This window comes from Dendrobium catenatum, unplaced genomic scaffold, assembly GCF_001605985.2.
Source record: "Dendrobium catenatum unplaced genomic scaffold, ASM160598v2 fragScaff_scaffold_915, whole genome shotgun sequence".
Classification (NCBI taxonomy): Eukaryota; Viridiplantae; Streptophyta; class Magnoliopsida; order Asparagales; family Orchidaceae; genus Dendrobium; species Dendrobium catenatum.
The window spans coordinates 200162-220923 of record NW_021319377.1 but is presented as its reverse complement, the minus strand read 5'-3'; the positions used below and the strand labels follow the sequence as shown (position 1 = coordinate 220923).

General features: G+C 36.7%; 1 pseudogene; it reads left to right on the top strand.

The window, feature by feature from the left end:
- The first annotated feature begins 7989 nt into the window (after nt 1-7989).
- LOC110104155 overlaps nt 7990-20762 on the top strand; it is a 41037-nt pseudogene continuing 28264 nt past the window's right edge.

The window sequence follows — 20762 nt, the reverse complement described above, 5'->3', positions numbered from 1 at the left end:
GGATACCCATTGTTATTGATGCATTAACTACTGCTAAATCCAGGCTTACCTATGCTAGAATCTGTATCCAAGTCTCCACGACCTCCTCATTTTCAAAAATTGTACCTATCACCATTGAAGGTGAAATTTTTAAGCTTAAGATCCAGTACGAATGGAAACCATCGCCATGCTCAACCTGTAATTCTCCGGATCATCCTTCGACTCTCTTCCCCTCAAATCCTCTAACTCAACAGAGTCAACAACCTGCCCACAGAGGCCGCAGCACCTCTCGGTAACCCCACAAAAAATAATTCTCCTGACGACCTCCAACCCAAGATAAACCCCCCACTATGCCATCAGCCTCACTCCAAGAGCAATCCCAAATTCCACCGGAATCTGCTGAGAATCCACACCCTGAACCCTCTCATAATTCCAACACAAAAATTTCTAATACCACCTTGCCTAAAACCGCCAGGGGTAAAGGATCCAAAAAGCCTCCCACACCCACTTCCAAATCTAAATGATTAATTTCTCTATAGTAGCTTCGAATATCAGAGGATCCAGTTCCTCTAATAAAGTGTACCATTGCAAATGTTTGGTACAATCTTTTCGATTGGATATGCTTTGCATACTGGAAAACAGAATACAAAACTCTTCTCTTGAACACACATTCTTCTACAACAGTCATAAGGTGTTTGATTTGGAGGAAAGCTACAATAATTTTCATTGTTCTGATCCTTACAAGATCTAGATAAAATGGTCGCCTGATAAGATCTCTTTTCAACCTTCTTTCATTTCTTCACAAATGATTAATGGAAGCATTTATTATGGGACTTCTAAGCTGTTTCTGCTATCTATCATCTATGCTTCTAATAACTAAGAAGAGAGAAAAACCATTTGGGATGACATAAGAAACCTTACTCCTTCTGAAAGAATCCCATGGATCATTATGGGAGACTTTAATTGTTGTCGTTTCCCTTCTGACAAGCTGAGAGGTAATGCTCTTCATCAAAATCAGCTTAGTGATTTCAATGGTCTCATTTTTTATGCCAACCTATAAGAGTTGGCATCTGTTGGCCCCTCATATACCTGGTACAATCAGAGAACAATTAATCTCATACATATTAAGCTAGATAGAATGCTAGTAAATGATGAATGGATGGAGATCTATCCCAACTCTCACTATGTGGTAAAACCTCCTACATGCTCAGACCATTGCACCATTATTCTCTTGCCTGGGCATAGAGAAGTCACTCATCATAGATTTCTCTTTAAAAATTACTGGTCTAATTTGAAAGAATTATGGTGCTTATTACTCTCCATTTTCACTGGGAAAATTAGTTATTAGTGTTTTTGCTGCACTTTGCTCCTTGCTTAAAGCTCAAACTTGTTATTAAAGGTAAAGAGTGGGCAAATTCTAATTCGATGGCTGAACAACTTAACTCTCTGTATAAAAAGTAAGAAGCTTGTATCAACCAATTGAGCTTGGATTGCAACATTGAAGAAGTCTCTTTGAATCTTAAAAACATAAATCATCAAGTGATAGCTGCCTCTTCACATTAGCTCTCTTGGATTTCTCAAAGAGAGAAAATCAAATGGATCTCAAATGAAGAAGATGATCTCAAATTTTTATATTCTAAGATTCATATGAGGAGGAATTATAAGAGTATTGTAATTTCTCTTTCTATGGCCAATACCTCCATCTCCTATATAGAAGCGGTCAATGATTCTATCTCTCAGTTTCATGGGCTTTTCAATCCTTCTAATCGGCAGTCTTTTGACATCAACCATTTTTGAATGGGTGATTTTATTCCTCATGGATATCTTTTTCTCTAACCATTCCTTTTATAGAGGCGAAAATTAAAAAAGCTATTTTCTTTGGAGCTTCCTACTCCACTCCGGGTCCTGATGGTTTCAACTTTGAATTCTTTAAAAATACTTTGTTGGTAATGGGGCCTATGGTATGCAAAGAAGTAAAGTCTTTTTATCAAAATGCATACATTCCTCGTGCAGCAAAATTTTTGCCATTATACTCATCCCCAAGACTAGTCATGCAGCAGCTATTACTGAATTTAGACCCATTTCCTTGTGCAACACAATATCCAAAATCATTGCAAAAATTATTGCAGCTAGAATGAAACACATTATGTCTCTTATTATTCAAGGTAATCAATCTGGATTCATTCATAAAAGGATCTTCACTGATAATGTCATTCTAGCCCCTGAAATTCCTTTTCACTCTAGAAAGTCAGCAAAGCCTAATCTTATGTGAGCCAAATTAGATATCAAAAAAGCTTTTGATAGTGTTTCTAGAGAGTTCCTTATTGCAAGATTAGTACAAAAAGGCTTCCCTAATCTATTTATAAAATGGATTACTACTTGCATCAAGGATGTCTGGTTTTCCTTATGCATTGATGGTGCTCTTAACAACTTCTTTCCCTCCACTATGGGGCTTAGGCAAGGGTGCCCTTTAAGCCTCTACCTATTCTGCATCATCATGGATGTCTTATCTTTCCTTTTTGATAACCCTATCAATGGTGAATTTTTGAGGCTCCTCAGTTTGCTAGAAATAAAATTTCCCACCATATGTATGTCGATGACCTTCTCCTATTTGGAAGAGCTGACACTCATATTTTTGGTATTATTCATAAGTTGCTTGATAAATTTTCTGATGCTTCGGGCCTGGAAATCAACATTTGAGAAAAGTTCCATTATATTACCTTTCAACTGTCAATATTAATATAATATCAGCTCTATTCTTAATATACCTCACACCTCCAGCATTACTTATCTTGGGATCCCCTTATCCCCTTACAATCCAAAAATCTCTAATTTCTCCAATCTCATGGAAATGGTTAATTACAAACTTGTTGGGTGGAAAGCCAAGTCCTTATCTTTTGCTGGTAGATTATAATTTCTGAGGTTTACTATTTGGAATTCAATAGCTTATTAGATATGTGGCTCCATCATTCCTAAAACTATTATAAAGCAAATAGAGAAACATTGTGCTAACGTTCTTTATTTTGGGGATATTGTGGCTCATGGAAAACACTTGTAAGCAAAAAATATTTGGAGGGTTGGGGATACCCTCATTATACACTGTGCAATTTAGCTATTCTTGTGCCCTTATAGGGAGATTATACAATGGGAGCAGTCCTTTAGCATATTGGCTTTTACATCACTGTGTCTCCTTGGAAGCCTCCTGTCTCTAAGGCCACTTCTTTTTGGAAAAACTTTTGTAAAATTGATGCTATGGTAAAGATAAATTATAGATTCATGGTATCTCATAAAGCTTCAATTTCTCTCTATTGGGATCATTGGGTAAGCGGTATGTTACTTAAATAGATTCCTATTATGCAAGCTTTACTTAACCATTTTTCGGTAAACTCTAGAATTACTGTAATACTTCGTGAGCATGGTTGAGCGCTTCCTGCAGATTTATCGGTTGACCTCTTATGTGTGTTATCCATAATTTATGTTAATTCAGCAAATAATGATAACATAATATGGGGAAATGGGGAAGTTAATCACAATAACTACATTAAATTCCTTTATAGGAACTATATTATGGTTACTTGGCACCAATTTGTATGGCACAAACGTTTCTCTCTTAAATATTCTATCTTTTGTTGGATGGCCTTGTTAGGTGGCCTTAAGACGGTAGATGCATTGAATTTAAGGGGCCTTTCTATTACCCATCATGCTATTTTTTTCATTCTGAAAATGAAAGTGTTACACATCTATTTTTTGAATGTCCCTACACTTTTTTTGTACTCTCCCAGCTCATACCTCGGATGAAGAACCATCTATTTAGACCCAACATTCTTTAAGCTTTTGAATGCACTAGTGGGACTAATAAATGGATTATGGCCTTTTACCATCTTATCATATGTTGTACGATATATCACATTTGGAGGGAAAGAAATGATAGGAAGTTTGGCAACTCCTTTGCATTTTCCACTACTATCAGCCTCAAAATAAAAAGTTTTGTTTTTGATAAGATACTGAAATGGAAACGAGGTTGCCTTCTTTTGGATTTACTATGGTTTATAGCATGAGGATTATTCAGATGCTGTTATTGGCAGCTGTAATGATTTTATCGGGACGGATGTGTTGCTTTATAAGGGCATGGATGATTGAATTGCCTTGGTTCTCCCTTCATAAGGCAGTATTGGGGGATACTACAACTAGGTTATTAGAGCACTGGCAATTCCTGAGCTTGTGATGGGGAAGTATTTATCTATATGAGCATCTGGCTAATATGGGTTGATCTCCTTAGGCTTTTTGCAGTTGCATCATTTTGTTGGGGTTATTGCAGTTATTTCTTAACTCCTTGTAGGTTTTTGTAGCATTTTTTGCGTGGAGCTATTGCACCTTTTTGGTTCTTTTACAAGTTACACAAGTAATTTTCTTCATTTTAATGAGAATGGTCTAAGCCCTCAATTCTTCCAAGAAAAAAGGTTTACTGCTAGGTCTAATATTTTGTGACATATGTTCATATAATTGGGCGTATTTTGTCACTCACATAGATTTATGGGCTCTCTTTTTACATGAATAGTTGGCTATGCAAATGTTCAGTATTCGGAAATTAGATCATTTTCATCTTAAAATTTAGCTTTTGTCCATATGACTACACAGTTCATAACCTAGCAAGCTAAGTTGCATAGATTGGACGATGTAAGTAGGAAAAAGAAAAAAAGAGCAATGATACTATTCTTGAAATGTTCTCTCAACTATTAGTGTAATCACATTCTTTTTAGTAGAGTGATTAATTTTTTTCTATTTTATAAGCTTTGTAATTGTTACATACATATATTTCAAAAATATATTTAAAAGTTATAACTAAATGCAATATTTTAATGTAACCTCAGTTCCCATTTAATTGTCATGCATTTTAATTATTTTTTAAAATAAAAATCTTTGATCATATATATAGGCATAAATTATCTAGAAGGTAATTATTGATTGTGTTTGATTGTGTGATAAAAAATATAAATTATTATTTATTTTTAATATATGGCTAACTAATTTTATCATTTTTACAACATATTTAATTAGCCACATTAATAAATTATTTAAAGGTAAATGGCTAAAAAGCTTTTTTTACTTGGCTTGTTAATTTATATTAAAATGACTATTAATATATTTTTTTAAATCATACTAAAATAATCATATATAGCTCAATATTATTGTAGCATGCTGACTAAAAATGTTATTTTCATTTATCTTAATTCTTTAAGTATGTAAGTTCTCTTAAATAATCAACGAGATTTTTGTACATATTAAAATAATTCTTTAAGTATGTAGTTCTTTTAAAAATAATTAATCAACGAGATCTAACAAAATAAGAACATTAAGTGCTAAATGATTTTACAACGAAATTTTACATATCAATATTTACAAAAATAAATATATAATTTTTTTATCATAGATATTTGCAAAAATAATTTATTTTTTGTGCTGATAAAAAAAGTAATACACGAAATAAGAACATTAAGTACTAAATCAGCATATCAAAAAATAAGAATATTAAGTACTAAATGAGCATATCAGAAAATAAAAACATTAAGTACTAAATGAGCATATCAGAATAAAATCTACATTAACCTTGTCTAAACTTATAAATTTCATAAGAACATATACATAGAAAAATCAAAATTTTGACAAATTTCATGGCTCCGTTCAACTATATATAATCTCAAAAACTTTAAAATAAAAATAATACTTCTATGAATAACATCAAAATAAATTATAATCAACCATATATACCAACAAACAATTTTGAATAACTTACCAAATATTACAATATATACATATTTCAAATTTAACAAAATAACCTGAAATAAACAAAATAAATAATGCTAACAAATACTAACCTTCCACTGAACTACTCCTCTCACTTCTCTCGGCTTAAGTTTGCGAATGAACTCTCTCAACCTCTGAGGGAGTTTATATAAAGGCCAAAGAGGAAGAAAATTGCATCAGCCGGACTCCTCCATTCATTCACGAGTGCTTTCATTTTCTGAAATTTTGGATCTAGTCCCCTCTCCGCCAAGGCGAATTTTTACGTCCGGTCACCGGACGTCCGGACATCCAATCCGGGCGCGCCACGTCACCGAAATACACTGGAGCCCGGTATATTTCGGTGATGTGGCAGGTCTAGATTGGTGTCCGGATGAATCCGAACACCTGACGTAATAATTTGCCCTCCGCCAAACGTCCGTGAAATGCTTTCCAAAACGATTTGCGGGATTTTCGAATTTGGTTCCCGCACCTTGAGAAATGCGCTGGAGCATTAGACGCATTATTTATTGAAGGTTTATGAGCATTCTTTGAATGTGCCGTACCGTTTGGTGCATTCTTTAAATGCGCCAAAAAGACTAGTGCATTTTAAATAGGCCTATTCACTGCTTTTCATATTTTGTGGCAATCGTGCTTCTCCTACTAAAATTGACATTAAGTTCTTTCATTTCAAAAAATTTGCCAAAATCCTATTAGTCAAAAAATTACATTATAAAAAAAAATTTTAATTATCAGATATTGTATAAAATAATATTTTATGATTTTTATTGTTCTTGAACACTATTTTTAGTATCGAGATAATTTTTTATTCAATAAAAGCTCCAAAAATTTCAAAACCCCATGTTAAAATTTTTAGAAAATACTCAAAATGTTTATATCAATTTCTATAACATATAAAAAATTACGTGATGAAAGTTTTATCAGTGTAAAATTATCCACGTTTTTTCTAAGGTAAACATAAATTTAATTATAAAATTATATAAAAACTTCATAATTTTGAAAATTGAAATAGGCTTAAATTGTATATCGAGAAGAACAAATTTTTCAACTCCACTGATGGACCAAATTGACTCAAAATCGTCCAAAATTAGATTTCTATTTTCCCTCTCATCTCTTTTTCCCTCAATTCCTCCTTTTGTTTCCATGTTGGCCGAAGATGAATAGGGAAATGTATTTTTTTAAAAGCTTTTTAAGTGGAATACTATTTTATAATAAAATATTAAAATATATTTAGGTAAATATTTTAGTTATTTAATTTTTAGCTAAAAATTCATATAAATCATTTTATATTTTCAAATTGGGAATCCAAAACTTATAGGAAAAATATCCACAAATTAATTAAGCACATCCTAAATATTCTAGTGAAATCGATTTGCAAAATAGATACTTAACAATTCCAAATTCTTCACTTGAACTGGAAAAAATAGACTAATTTTTTAATGAATTTAGCCAAAAGCCCAAAAAATATGAAAAAAATGGTAAAGATAAAACACAATAATATAGATGTTAACGAGAAGACGATTTGTGATTTGGACTGATAATAATTTTTTACTGTTCTAAGTCAAAAAATTTCATTAAAAAATTACGGGTTTTCACACAAACAATCCCTACATCCATTTACTTCAAACCAAACAAAAATAATCATTCATCCGAATTTACTTTATACACATCCAAATAATTGTAAAATATTTATTTTATATTATATTCTTTTTACACTGTATTATTTTTTTTAGCCAACCAAACAATCCTACAAACTGATTTGCTTCTTTTACATTGAAAAAAAAAAATTTAACATAATAATAATTGCACAATTCTTTATTGCAAGTTATTTATTAAAAATGATTAGAGCATTTTAATTGCTTTTAAGCTTCTTTTATGACAGTTTTCTTATTGCTCTATGAAATAGTTTCTTAATCCAAATTTTTTTTGAATTTGAAATATTTTTGTATTAGAAAAATTGTTCATAAAACAATAAGAAAATTATATCAAATGAAATCTTAATATCTTATTTTATCTTGTATTTGTGCGTCATATGGCTTGAGTTTTTAAGAATGTATTTTTTATATTTAATCATTCATTGTATAAATATATAATTTTTATTCATAAGTACGATTTAGATGTGTAACATGTAATCATTAATAAGGCATTGATGATTAAATGTCCTTATTAATGATTAAATGTTGAGATAATTTTTATTCGTAAATACGATGTAGATGTATAAGAGGATCGAAAATTGGTTCATATAACTAACGCTTTTCAAGTAATTTGATTGCCCTCCCATCTGATCAGTAACCCAATGGACTCGTCCCGTCTTCTTCCCTTTACCTCCGCTCCTTCCCCTTCCGCCGACGTCGCCTTGGTCGGTGTCGTCGACCACCGCGGTTTCCCCGCCTTCCGATCCTCTTCCGGCAGGTGGACGGCCGCTCTCTTCATCATCGGTAAGAGACGTTCAATCCATTTCACTATCTTCCTTCCGCCGTCCTCGTCGCGGTGGTCCATTAAGATTCTGATCTCTTTGCCTTGTGACCTCGTCACAGGGGGGCAGATTGCGGAGAGGTTTGCATATTATGGGATTTCTTCCAACCTTATATCTTATCTCACTGGGCCACTTCAGGAGTCCACGGCGGCGGCGGCAGCCAGTGTGAATATTTGGTCAGGAGTGGCGATGATGCTGCCGCTTGCAGGAGCGTTCGTCGCCGATTCTTATCTTGGACGTTACAAGACAATTCTGTTCGCTTCTCTACTTTACATTTTGGTCAGTCCTCTTTCCCTAGTGAGGTCCCCTCATCTCTTTTTCCTCCTTTTTAAGGGTAAATTTTTAAAAAGATCACTTTTCAAGACAGATTTAGGAGAAGTAACACAATATAAATTTAATTTAAAAAGGTTTTAAAATGCACTAAAAGATTATCGTTTTGTCTGAAAACTCAAAAAAAAAATTCCCTTTTAAGAAAACGTAAACAGTAACAGTGTTTTCTGTTAAAACTCAAATTTTTTCGTGTTTTCCATTGCAGCAGAAACTTTTAATTTTTTTTTTCTTATTTTCAGCTTTTTAGATAGATGGAGAGAGAGAGGGGGAGAGAAAAGGTTGAGAGAAATGGATAGAGACAGGGTTGAAAGAAATGGATAGAGACAGAGAGAGAGAGAAAGACAGAGACGTAAATGGAAAGAGTGAAACATAGAGAGTAAAATTCATTTAAATTTACATTTTAAAAATTTTAGTAACTTTTTAATTATGTTTTAAATATTTAATTAAATTTAATTTTTTTGTAACTTTTTAATTATATTTTAAATATTTAATTATATTTTAATTAACTTTAATTTTTTTAGTAAATTACTTTAAATTTTTTAGTAACTTTTTAATTATAATTTAAATATTTAATAATGTTGAATATTATAACTATTAAATATTGGCCCTTAAAAAATCTCTCTCTTTGTGAGCTCTGCTAGGGTTTTATTTTTGCCCTAATTTTCCCGCCGCCTCCCCCGGCTGGGGGTCGTTCCCCATGGCCGACTCGGAGTTTCCTCCGCTCCCTCCTCCACCCCACCCCTTCTCGTCAACTCGGTTCTCCCTCTTTGGAATAATCTTCTCTCCTCCACTCCACAAGTCTCCACGACTTTCTCCCACTCTCTCGCCTTTGTCCTAGCTCAAAACCACACCGCTCAATTTACCAGTGAAGAGTATGTTGCTGGAGCTCCCGAATGGTTCCTTTCTCTGGTAGGCTACTCTATCGGGCGGCGACCATTCTACGAAGCCCTTCTCACGGTGATCAAAAAAACCTGGGCTCTCAAAGGTTCACTCTCTCTGCTAACCATGGATGATGGTTTCTTCTTACTTAAATTCACTTCCATTGAAGACTATGAGCTAGCATGGACAGGCGGTCCATGGTTTTTCTTTGGAAAGCCGTTCATCCTGTAGAAATGGACGCTGGACTTCGTCCCTAAATGTGAGGAATTTCTTTCCATTCCTTTATGGATTAAAATCATGAATTTGCCGCTCTCTCTCTGGACCCCGGAAGGTATCTCTAAACTCGCAAGCTGTGTTGGTATTCCTATAGATGTCGATGCCTTAACGGCTGCTAAAACTCGTCTTACATTCGCAAGAATTTGTGTTCAAGTCACCAGTAACTCTCCCTTACCTGAGGAAATCTTTTTTTCTGTTGATGGTAAATCCACACCCTTAAGAGTGCAATACGACTGGAAACCAGAAAAATGCTCTCAATGCGGTTCAATTATGCATCCTCCTACACTATGTCCTAAAAACCCCATTCTAAAGACCCAAGCCACCACAAACCAGATAGGAAGAAGCTCAAGCCGTAAACCTCGCCCATCTCCACCTCCCAGACTTACTATTCCAAAGCCCAATCCTCCCAAGCCAAACTAGACAAACCCTCTCATTGCCCTGTACCAAACTTAACCCAACCACAAAACCCCACCAATGACACTCTCATCCCGAACTTGAATTCTTCGTCTGGTGATTTTCAGGATATCACTGATATCATCCCTCAACCTCAACAAACCCCTCTCTTGAACAGCAGCAATAAATTCCATGCCCTGTGTGAGCAGGACGCCTTTGAGGAGGATCCCCCTACTACTAGCCAAGCTATCAACCATACTCTTCCCAATTCTATAACTAATAATCCTAATCACAGCAGCCCACCTCAAACCTCACCCCGCAACCATCAACCCAACATCCCCACAAACTTCACTGAAACATCCACCTCCATATCTCTCTCTAATAAAACCCAACAGCCAATTAACCAAAGCCAGAAACAAACCATAGGGAAGCAAGCAAAAAAAGCCTCTACCCCAAACTTCAAATCCCAATGCCCTCCCTAACTTTGGAGCCTGGAATACCCGCGAGTTTAACAGCCCGGACAAAGTTATTTGCTGCAAAAAATTAGCACAAGCCCATAACCTTGACCTCCTTATTATTCTGGAAGCTAAAATTACTAATCCAAACTTCTCTAACCCTTGGTTTCAAGCCCACCATAAAATCTTCCCTAAGGAAGCCTCCTGTGACAATTTCTCTCAATCCAACTGTGGCCGTATTTGGGTTAAATGGAATGAGGATGCTATCAAGTTTACCACTCAACATATGTCTAGTCCATTTATTCATGGCATTATTAATGTTGGTTCTTCTATTATTTGTGCCATTACGGCTAGTTATACTAGTAATTTTCATGCTGAAAGACAATTCTGTGGAAAAATATTCAAGATATTGCTGGCTCAATCACTATACCATGGGTTGTTCTCGATGACTTTAATTGTTGCCGAAATCTGAATGAAAAAAATTGGTGGAACTGCTCTCTCACATGCTAAATTAGGTGACTTTAATAGCATGGTATTCAATGCTGGATTACAAAAGCTCTCTTCTGTTGGCCACTTCTTCACCTGGCACAACCAACAACAACACAATACCATCAACAGGGTTTTAATCAATGACACTTGGCTCAACAACTTCCCTAACTCTTTCTATAAAAATGGGGACCCTGAATGTTCGCATCACTCTCCTTTAATCATGATGAATTCTTCTCAAACCAAGAGGGGTCACCATTTCCAGTATAAAAATTATTGTACTAAATTCCCAGAGTTCTGGAATTTCCTCATGGATGTCTTCTCTCAACCAAATAGTAGCAGTCCTTTGAGCTCTTTCAATTGCAAGCTTAAGAATCTCAAGAATTCCCTGAAGAATAAGAACTGGTCCAATGTCAATTCCATTCAATTGGAAATTGACTCACTCATGACCCAACAACATTATGTGATATCTCAAATCCAACTCAATCCTTTGGACAATCAACTACACTGCAATCTTAAGACCATCAACTCTAAGCTTGCTTACTACCAAGCCACTCTCACTAGTTGGATCGTTCAAAGAGCTAAAGTGAAATGGCTCACCCATGGGGAAGATGATTTAAAGTTCTTATATGCCAAAATAAATATTTCAAAAAACCACAATCGTATCAAGGAGATTTCCAATGAGCATGGGACTTATTCTACTCATCAAGACATTGCTAATGTCTTTATCAACCATTTCAGTAAGCTTTTTAACACTATTACCCCTGCTAGATTGAATCGGCACTCCACTGACATCCCGGCAGGCAATATCATTCCTCCATATCTTGTATCCTCTCTTATAGCTCTGGTGACCATTGAAGAAATTAAGGGTATTATTTTTTCTGGCAAATCGAATACTGCACCCGGACTCGACGGTTTTAGTTTGGATTTTTATAAATCCACTTGGAATGTCATTCAACATCAACTGTGCAAAGCTGTCACATCCTTTTGCACTGGATACATGCCTAGACATGTAAAAGCTACTGCTATAGCTCTTATACAAAAACACCCTCATGCCAATAATGTGAAGGATTTTAGACCTATTGCTTTGTGCAATGTTATTTACAAGATTATCGCTAAAATCATTGCCATTAGAATGAAGGAGGTTTTTCCCTACATTATCCACCATAGCCAAGGAGATTTCATCCATAAGAGAATAATCTCTAATAACATTCTCTTAGCTACTGAGCTACTTGGAAACTTTAATCTCAAAGCCAAGCATAAGTATTTTTGTGCTAAATTTGACATCACTAAAGCCTTTGACACTGTTTCCAGAGATTTTCTTTATAAAAGGCTAGAGGCTAAAGGGTTCCCCGATCTGTTCATCACTTGGATCAAGGCTTGTACTACGGATGTGTACTTTTCTATTTGCATTAATGGGGCGCTTGAGGAATTTTTTAACTCCACATCCGGTATTATACAGGGTTGTCCTCTTTCTCCCTACTTGTTCAGTATTGTTATGGATGGCTTATCTTCTAGCTTTGACTTGGCTTCAAACAGAAACAATTTTAAAGGTATCTCCACTTGTAACTGTGATGTCACTCATCTTATGTTTGTTGACGACCTCCTTGTTTTTGGTACTGCCGACACTAGCAATGCTAGCACTCTTAAGTCCATTCTTTTGGATTTTGCTTCCAAATCTGGCTTGCATGTTAACCTCGAAAAAAGCTCCATACTTCTCTAAATTAAAACCCCGTTTGCTTCTAATATCTGTAATATGCTTAATATCCATCAATCTCTCAGTTCCATTAAATATTTGGGATTACCTATCTTCTACAAGAAATTAAAAATGGCAGATTTTCTGCCCCTTATGCACAAAATCACCAAACTGTTAGAGGGGTGGAAAGCTAAACTCTTGTCTTTTGCAGGAAGAATCCAATTCATCAAATACACCATATGTAGCACCCTTGCTTACTGGATTCGTGGTTCGATTATACCTAAAGGTTGCTGTAAACAGATCAATCGTTTATGCTCCAGATTCACTTATTTTGGCAATATTACTCAAAAAAATATGTTCACTATGTCTTGGAAAGACACTTGTCGTCCTAAACAATATGGTGGTTTGGGTATACCCTCTATTGATTCCCTCTATCACAGCTATGGGTGCTCTATCATTTGGAGGTTCTAAATGCAAACAACTTACTTTTTAGCTGGTGGAGAGCTTATTATTATTCCCTCTTGAATTTTACTGCTACTAAACGTTCCCATTACTGGGATTACTTGTGCAACAAAGCGAGCTGCATTAGTACCTGCCTCTCCTTTTCTATTTAACCGAGCAGCAATCTTTCTGTTATTTTGGATCCCTGGTGTGGTGGTTATTCTATTGCTGAACACCTGAAGCTTGTTAATTCTCTATCTAGATATTCTCACTACTTTGGCAGCAATCTTTCGAGTATTATCCTTGGGGACAAGTGGAACCTCCCGCCCTGTTTTGACAGTCAAATCTCCTCCCTTATCAATATGGTTCCCATTGACAGCTATGAGGAGAACCATTGTTAGGCTGGTAAACACTATCCTAAGTTTGCTGATTTTAATGCCCAGTTTTTTAGCAATCTGAACAATGTAACCTGGTATAAATACATTTGGCACAAAAAATAGGCTCTTAGATACTCGGTCTATACTTGGCTTGCTTTTAAAGGGGGCTTAAAAACTTCTGATGTGCTTGCTGCTAGGGGGATCTCGACCCAGAATCAATGTTGTTTCTGTTATGATATGGAATCCATTTCCCATCTTTATTTTGAATGCAATTTTTACTTAAATTTTCTAAAACTCTTCTACCTTGGCTGAATGGCCTTTTGATGAGGCCAAACTTACATCAACTAAACGATAATATCTTTCAACAACGTTTCTCAGCTCACACCAAAAACTACTATCTCCTTACTGCTTCTGCCATGGTTTATTTTCTATGGAGGGCGAGAAATGAGAGGATCTTTGGAGGTGTTTTTGACTGTCATGCCACTGTTCCTGGGAAAATTAGAAAAGCAGTATCTCTCAAAACTCATGGATGGCGAAAAGACTGAAATTATGGATCTGAACTTGCCCAGTCTTTGGTTTATTCCTATTCTGCCACTTTATGAGATTTATCTATCTTGGAGGAGCTTGGATGTGGAAATATTTGGTTTTGTTACTATGGTGCTGTGCTTTGCCCAGAAATTGATTGCTTCTCTTACATCTACCGCTTGAAACATGTCAAATTTTGAGGAACCTACTGTTTTTGTTGCTGCTTCAGGTCTCCTGCTATTTTTTGAAAGGACGATGATGAATGCTGATTCTATTCAGCTGCCCCTTGGATGGTCCTCGTGGCAACCAGGGGCTTCGCTCTTCTTCTGCGCCAACGATATTTTGTCCCTTTCGAGCTTAAGAGCGACCTGAGTCCTTTAGGCCCAAGTGCCAACTATTTTTTATTATTCTTCCTTTTGATGTATTTTTCTTTTCTTTAGAATCCATAATCTCTTTATGTTGTTTTGAGATTATGGATTATAGTTTGCTTCTTTACTTACTTGTAATTTCTTTTATGCAATGAAATGGGCTCTGCCCCTAAAATTCCCAAAAAAAAAAACTTTTAAATATTTGTAAGATATTAAAAAAATTTATAAACTTTTAAATATTATTTGTATATATATATACTACTACTACTACTCAAGTACATGGAAAGCTATAGATCTAATTAATCCACGGTACTTATTAAATCATCCTTTCTTGATTTATCTTTATATTCTAACACCCCAGGGCAAACTGATGAAGGTATGGTGGATATCAGTTTGTTGGTGAGATGATGAAATCTGGCTGTAGGTAGAGCTTTGGTGAATAGATATGCAATTTGATCCTTAGTGGATATATGATGCACCTGGATGTTGTTATTTTTGATACAGTCCTGAATAAAATGGTAGTTAACCTCAATGTGTTTGGTACGAGCATGGAAGACAGGATTGTTAGCCAAAGCTATAGCGGAGATGTTGTCGCAAAACAGTCTTGTAGGTTCTTGTTGAGGGTATTCGAGTTCGTGCAACATTTGCCGAGTCCAAATAACTTCGGTGGCAGCCGATGCCAATGCTAGATATTCTGCTCAGTGGACGACCTGGCAACGGTTGTTTGTTTCTTGACGCTCCAATAAACAATTGAACTTCCCAAGAAGGTACAATAACCGGATGTTGATTTACAATCCTGATGATCTCTGGCCCAATCTGAATCTACATAAGATGTTAGCATAATAGATTGACGAGCAAGTGGTAGGCCAGTGTTTTTTGAATCTTTGATAAATCGAAGAATACATTTGAGGGCATGAAAGTGTTGGTCAGTTGGTTTATGCATGAATTGACATGCACAATTAACAGCATAAGCTATATTCGGACGGGTAAGAGTCAAATATAGGAGAGAACCTACCAATTGGCGGTATAATAGTGGATTAGAGAAATAAGGAGAATTAAAGCTGGGATTCGGTTCTTTAGTGCAGATCGGTGTGGAAACAGGCTTGCAGTTGAGCATGCCTGCCCGTTCAAGGATAGTATGAGCAAATCGTTGTTGATGAAGCACGATGCCTTCTTTGGTTTTGATAGCAGTGATACCTAAGAATTGAGATAAGTGGCCTAGGTTGCGCATGTTAAACCGATTGTGAAGGTTGTGAAGAAGCTCTTGCACTGCATTTTGGTCATTGACAGTCACAATAATATCATCAACGTATATTAAAAAATATAAACTAACATGATCTTTGCAAAAAAATAACTAAAGATGGATCTGAATGACTTGTACCAAACCCGAGAGACGTTAAGTGACCTGTTAACGTAGCAAATCATTGTCTCAGCGATTGTTTTAAACCATAGAGGGCCTTCTTTAGTTTGCACACATAAGTTGGATGTGAGGTGTCTTGAAATCCGGGAGGTTGTTTCATATAAATAGTTTCATTTAGAGAGCCGTGTAAAAAGGCATTCGAAACATCTAACCGATGAATGGGCCAAGAATTATGTAGAGCTATAGTAATTAAAATATGAAACGTGGGTATTTTTGCTACAGGGCTGAACGTTTCATAATAGTCAATGCCATATTCTTGATTGCAACCTAGAGCAACAAGGCGAGCCTTGTGTCGAGAAATAGAGCCGTCAGAATGGTATTTAGTGCGGAACATATATTTGCATCCGAGAACATTCATGTTGGGGGAGTAGGGAACCAGATCCCATGTTCCTTGGGATTGAAGAGCTTGAAATTCAAGGGACATAGCGTGACGGCAGTGTTGGCTTTTAGAAGCTTGAGTATAAGAAGTGGGATCATGTGGGTTTAGTTGATGCGTTAGATTGAAGACAGTTTTGTGTTTAAGGTTTCATGTGCGAGATCTAGTTGTCATTGGATGAATACGAGTAGGCTGATCAAAATTTAATGAATCTGAAGTATGAGTAGTGTTATGAGAAACAACAGAGAGTTGTTGTGGAGGAAATGTGGTTGGAGTATGCGTTGGTGTATGAGAGACACAGAACTACTTGTGTGTGATGGAATTATAGATGCAGGACCCAATAGCAGAGGAGGAATATTAGCCGGTTCAATGGTTGATGCCATGAATTGTTGTAGTTGATGATAAGGAAATGTCTATTCATTAAATACCACATGTCAAGACGTGTAAATTCTATTAGTTGTAGGGTCAAGACAGTGATAGCCTTTCTGGGAAGAGGCATAGCCGATGAATACGAAAGGTTTGGATAAAGGGCCGAGTTTGGATTTTAAGTAAGGTCGGAGCCAAGGATAGCACAGACATCCAAAAGTTTTGAGATGTGTATAGTTAGGCTAAGCTATAAACAAGATTTCATGAGGGGTCTTATTGTTCAACGTGCGAGACAAAAGAATATTTATGAGGTGAACAGTGGTAAAAAGAGCATGAACCCATAGAGTGTGTGGAGTAGATGAGTGAAGCAACAAACTTCTAACAGTTTCCAGAATATGCCTATGTTTTCTTTCAGCAATGCCGTTTTGTGCAGGGGTGTAAGGACATGTATATTGGTGTAGTAAGCCATAGTTCTTGCAAAATTGTTGAAAATGGTGGTTTAAATATTCTCCACCGCCGTCAGTGCGAAGGATTTTGATGGGTTTATCAAATTGACATTTAACCATATGATAAAATTCAACAAATTTTGGAAAAACATCAAAATTTTGAAATAGCAGAAAAACCCAGTAAAATCTTGAGTAATTATCGATAAAAGAAACATAGTACGAAAATCCATGAAGTGACTTAGTAGGGGATGGTCCCCAAACATCAGAATGAACAATATCGAAAGGTGCTAAAGTATTAGAAGTAGAATGTGGAAATGATAAGCGACTACTCTTAGCTAAATTACAAGTATGACAATTTTTGGTAACAATAGTCGTGTGAATATCTTGATTATATCTAGCAAGAGAGCGAATTTTATTTGGATCCGGGTGGCCCAGTCGACTATGCCAGAGATCTGGTATGGTTTGAACTGTAAGAAGAGCCAACATGGATGTTGGAATAGATGAGCAAACCGAATATAGACCATTATGGCATGGTCCCTGTAGAAGAACCCGCTTGGTCTTCAAATCCTTAATTTGATAGCCATGAGAAGAAAAAGTAACAGTGCACAAGTTGTCATGAGTTAATTGTGAAACATAAAGTAAATTGAATGAAAGATTAGGAACTTAATACAGATTTTTCAATTGAAGGTTACCTGATGGAGTCGGCAGTATATCTTTACCTTTGTACTGTATCGGTAGTTGATGGCCATTGCCTATAGTAACTTGAGACTGTCCATTATATGGTTCTACAATTCGAAGATGGGATGCATTGGATGTAAGATGAGCAGAGGCGCCGGTATCTATAAACCAGTCCGTTTGAGGAGATGTGTCCGTGGGGCTGAATAACGCCTGTGTTTGCGGCTAGGGGTGTCAATTTTTGACACGACCCAAAACACGACATGAACCCGACCCGAAAAAATCCGGGTTCAGGTTCAACAAATCAACCCATTTTATAAATTGGGTCGGGTTCGGGTTGACCCAGCAACCCGAAATTGACCCGAAAACTCATTTTTTATCCGAAAACTTGAGATTGACCAGTTTTGACCCGAAAACTGGAAATTTTGGGTCAACCCCGGGTCATTCGTGTCAGGTCGGGCTGACCCGGACCCGAATCGGGTCGAGTTCGGGTCCAAAAACCAAACCCATTTTTAAAAATGGGTCGGGTTCAGGTTGACCCGAATAGTGCTAGGTCAAATTCGAGTCCGACTTGTTGACCCGAATTGACACCCCCTATTTGCGGTGCTTCTTGATAGTTGGTATCGTGTCGGTACCAACAGTTAACTGTAGAGTGTCCTTATTTGGAGCAAATTTGATAGATGGTATTGCGATAGAGTTGTCGATTAGCTCTGTTAGAAGGATTTGACAAAGAATTGATGAATGATTCGTGCGTTGCGGATTTGAGGATCGGCCACAGCCGGAGAAATTTCGACCACGACCTTTGCCACGGGACGCAGCCAACGATAGGGTAGTATCGGATAGATGCAAGGATTGTAGTTCTTGAGACGCTTAATGTGCAAGATTCAATTCCTCACTGCACAAGAGAGTGTAGAGATCATCAAGAGTGATCGGCTACAAATTTTGTGCGAATGGAATATTTGAACTCCTGATATTTCGCTTGAAAACCGTTGAGCATTTGAAAGATAATTTCCTCAGGGTCGAGTGAGCTGCCTGCTGCGGCTATAGCATCAACTTTTGACTTGACCGTGAGCAGGTATTGCGTCATAGTTTGGTCTCCTTTGTAAAGATGATAGAGCTCGTTCTTGAGCTGGACTATGCGCGATCTGGTAGAAGCTTGAAGTCGATGAGACAACATAGCCCATATATCCGCACAATGTTTCAGGGATAGCACGTAAGGGAGGATAGAAATGGAAATGACCGAGAGTAATGCGGAAGCGAGGTTTTGATCTAGCAGAGACCAAACTTGATAAGGGGATTCACGATTGGTTTGCTGTGTTGGCGAGTTCGTGGGAGGGCATTTGATCGATCCATCAAGAAACCCCATGAAACCGTTGGCAGAGAAGTTCTTCTCGATTTGAGATCGCCACAGTGGATAGTTTTCTTATGTCAAGGGATTTGACACAAGAATCTTGATTTAGGTCATCAAGAATTTGAGTTGTGGGGGAATGGAGATAAGTGGGTAGGGCAAGATGGCCTCTAGGGCTGAAATAGAGGTAGACGAATCCTCCATGGACAAGAACGAGCAAACAAGAACGAATGGGGAGGAAGAAAACAACAAAAAAATTGATCAGAGAAGAGAGAAGAAAAGACTTAGCTCTGATACCATGTAGAAATGAACATTCCTTCGGTGGAGAAGGAGACCCATCGGAACAAACAGAAAATGTATTTTCTTATTATATCAAACTATACTGTACACAGATATATATAAACTACTCAAGTATATGGAAAGCTATAGATCTAATTAATCTACGGTCCTTATTAAATCATCCTTTCTTGATTTATCTTTATATTCTAACAGTTTCATGCAAGAAGGTTGGCGGACTTCACACCCATCTAGTCCCCTTCAGCCCGTCAACAAATCCTCTTACCCTTCTTCACTCAAGGCTTTGATCCCCACTGCAACAAGCATCTCTCAACATTCCTAAAGATCCATACTTGATTCTGCCCACATCCAAGCGGTTAACCCAACATCTGCTTCTCTCCCATATATGCAAAGACAATTACAAAGCTTCTTTAAAATCCCACGAGTTCTTTTTAAGGAGCAAAGGAAAAATTGAATGCCCTTTTTCTTTTGCTTTCACGTGAGCACCACAATAGCATTTCAAGTCAAAAAAGGAAGAAGACGGTAAGTACCAATGCCACTTATTGCCAACATCAATTGTTGTTATTAGTTGAATTAATATTATCATTGATGCCTTTAGTTATCAAAATTAATTTTGTGTTATCATTAGAAATATACATATATGTATTTGTAGAAATGCATATAGATGCGTATATGCATGTGTTATAAAAAATAAAAAGACAAAAAAAATGAGAAACGAGAGAAATAAGGTTTCAAAAAGAAAAAAAAAGAAAAAGTTAAAAAAAAAAGAGAAAATGGAAATAACAAAAAAATGTTTATTTGCACATTTCACAAAATTTCGTCGTCGTTGTTGCCGTCGCCACATCACACAGATATAATTTTGCAAACTCAAAAACCCCCAAAGTCTCATTTTCGGTGCTTGCAGCATGACGAGCAACCACCCATATACGTTTTTCTTAGCACGGTGAGAGGAAGCTCACTGTGACGTTTGAGAAGAGGCAGACAAGCGTCACAGCGGGCATGTCTTGTGCGCGCTTTTCTTATCATGGCCGGAAAATATATAAGTACTCAAACACACCTCAGTGCTGTCGGGGAAATGACCATGTTTTCAAATAGGTACATTTGAAGGCCCGTAGACGCCTTTCTTGGCATGGTGGTGTTGACCTATATGTAAAAGAGAAAAAAAAAAAAGAAAAAAATTCCTGCATACCACGCACAGTCGAAATCTATACCCGCGCAAATACTGCAGAAATCCCGCTGAAATCTCTGTGTATTCGGCGCCGCTTCTATCGCCTCCCACAAATCTCACGACAGCTCCTTGATCCAGCTCCCATTCATGTCTCTAAATACCGAGCGAACGAAGTCACTCGGC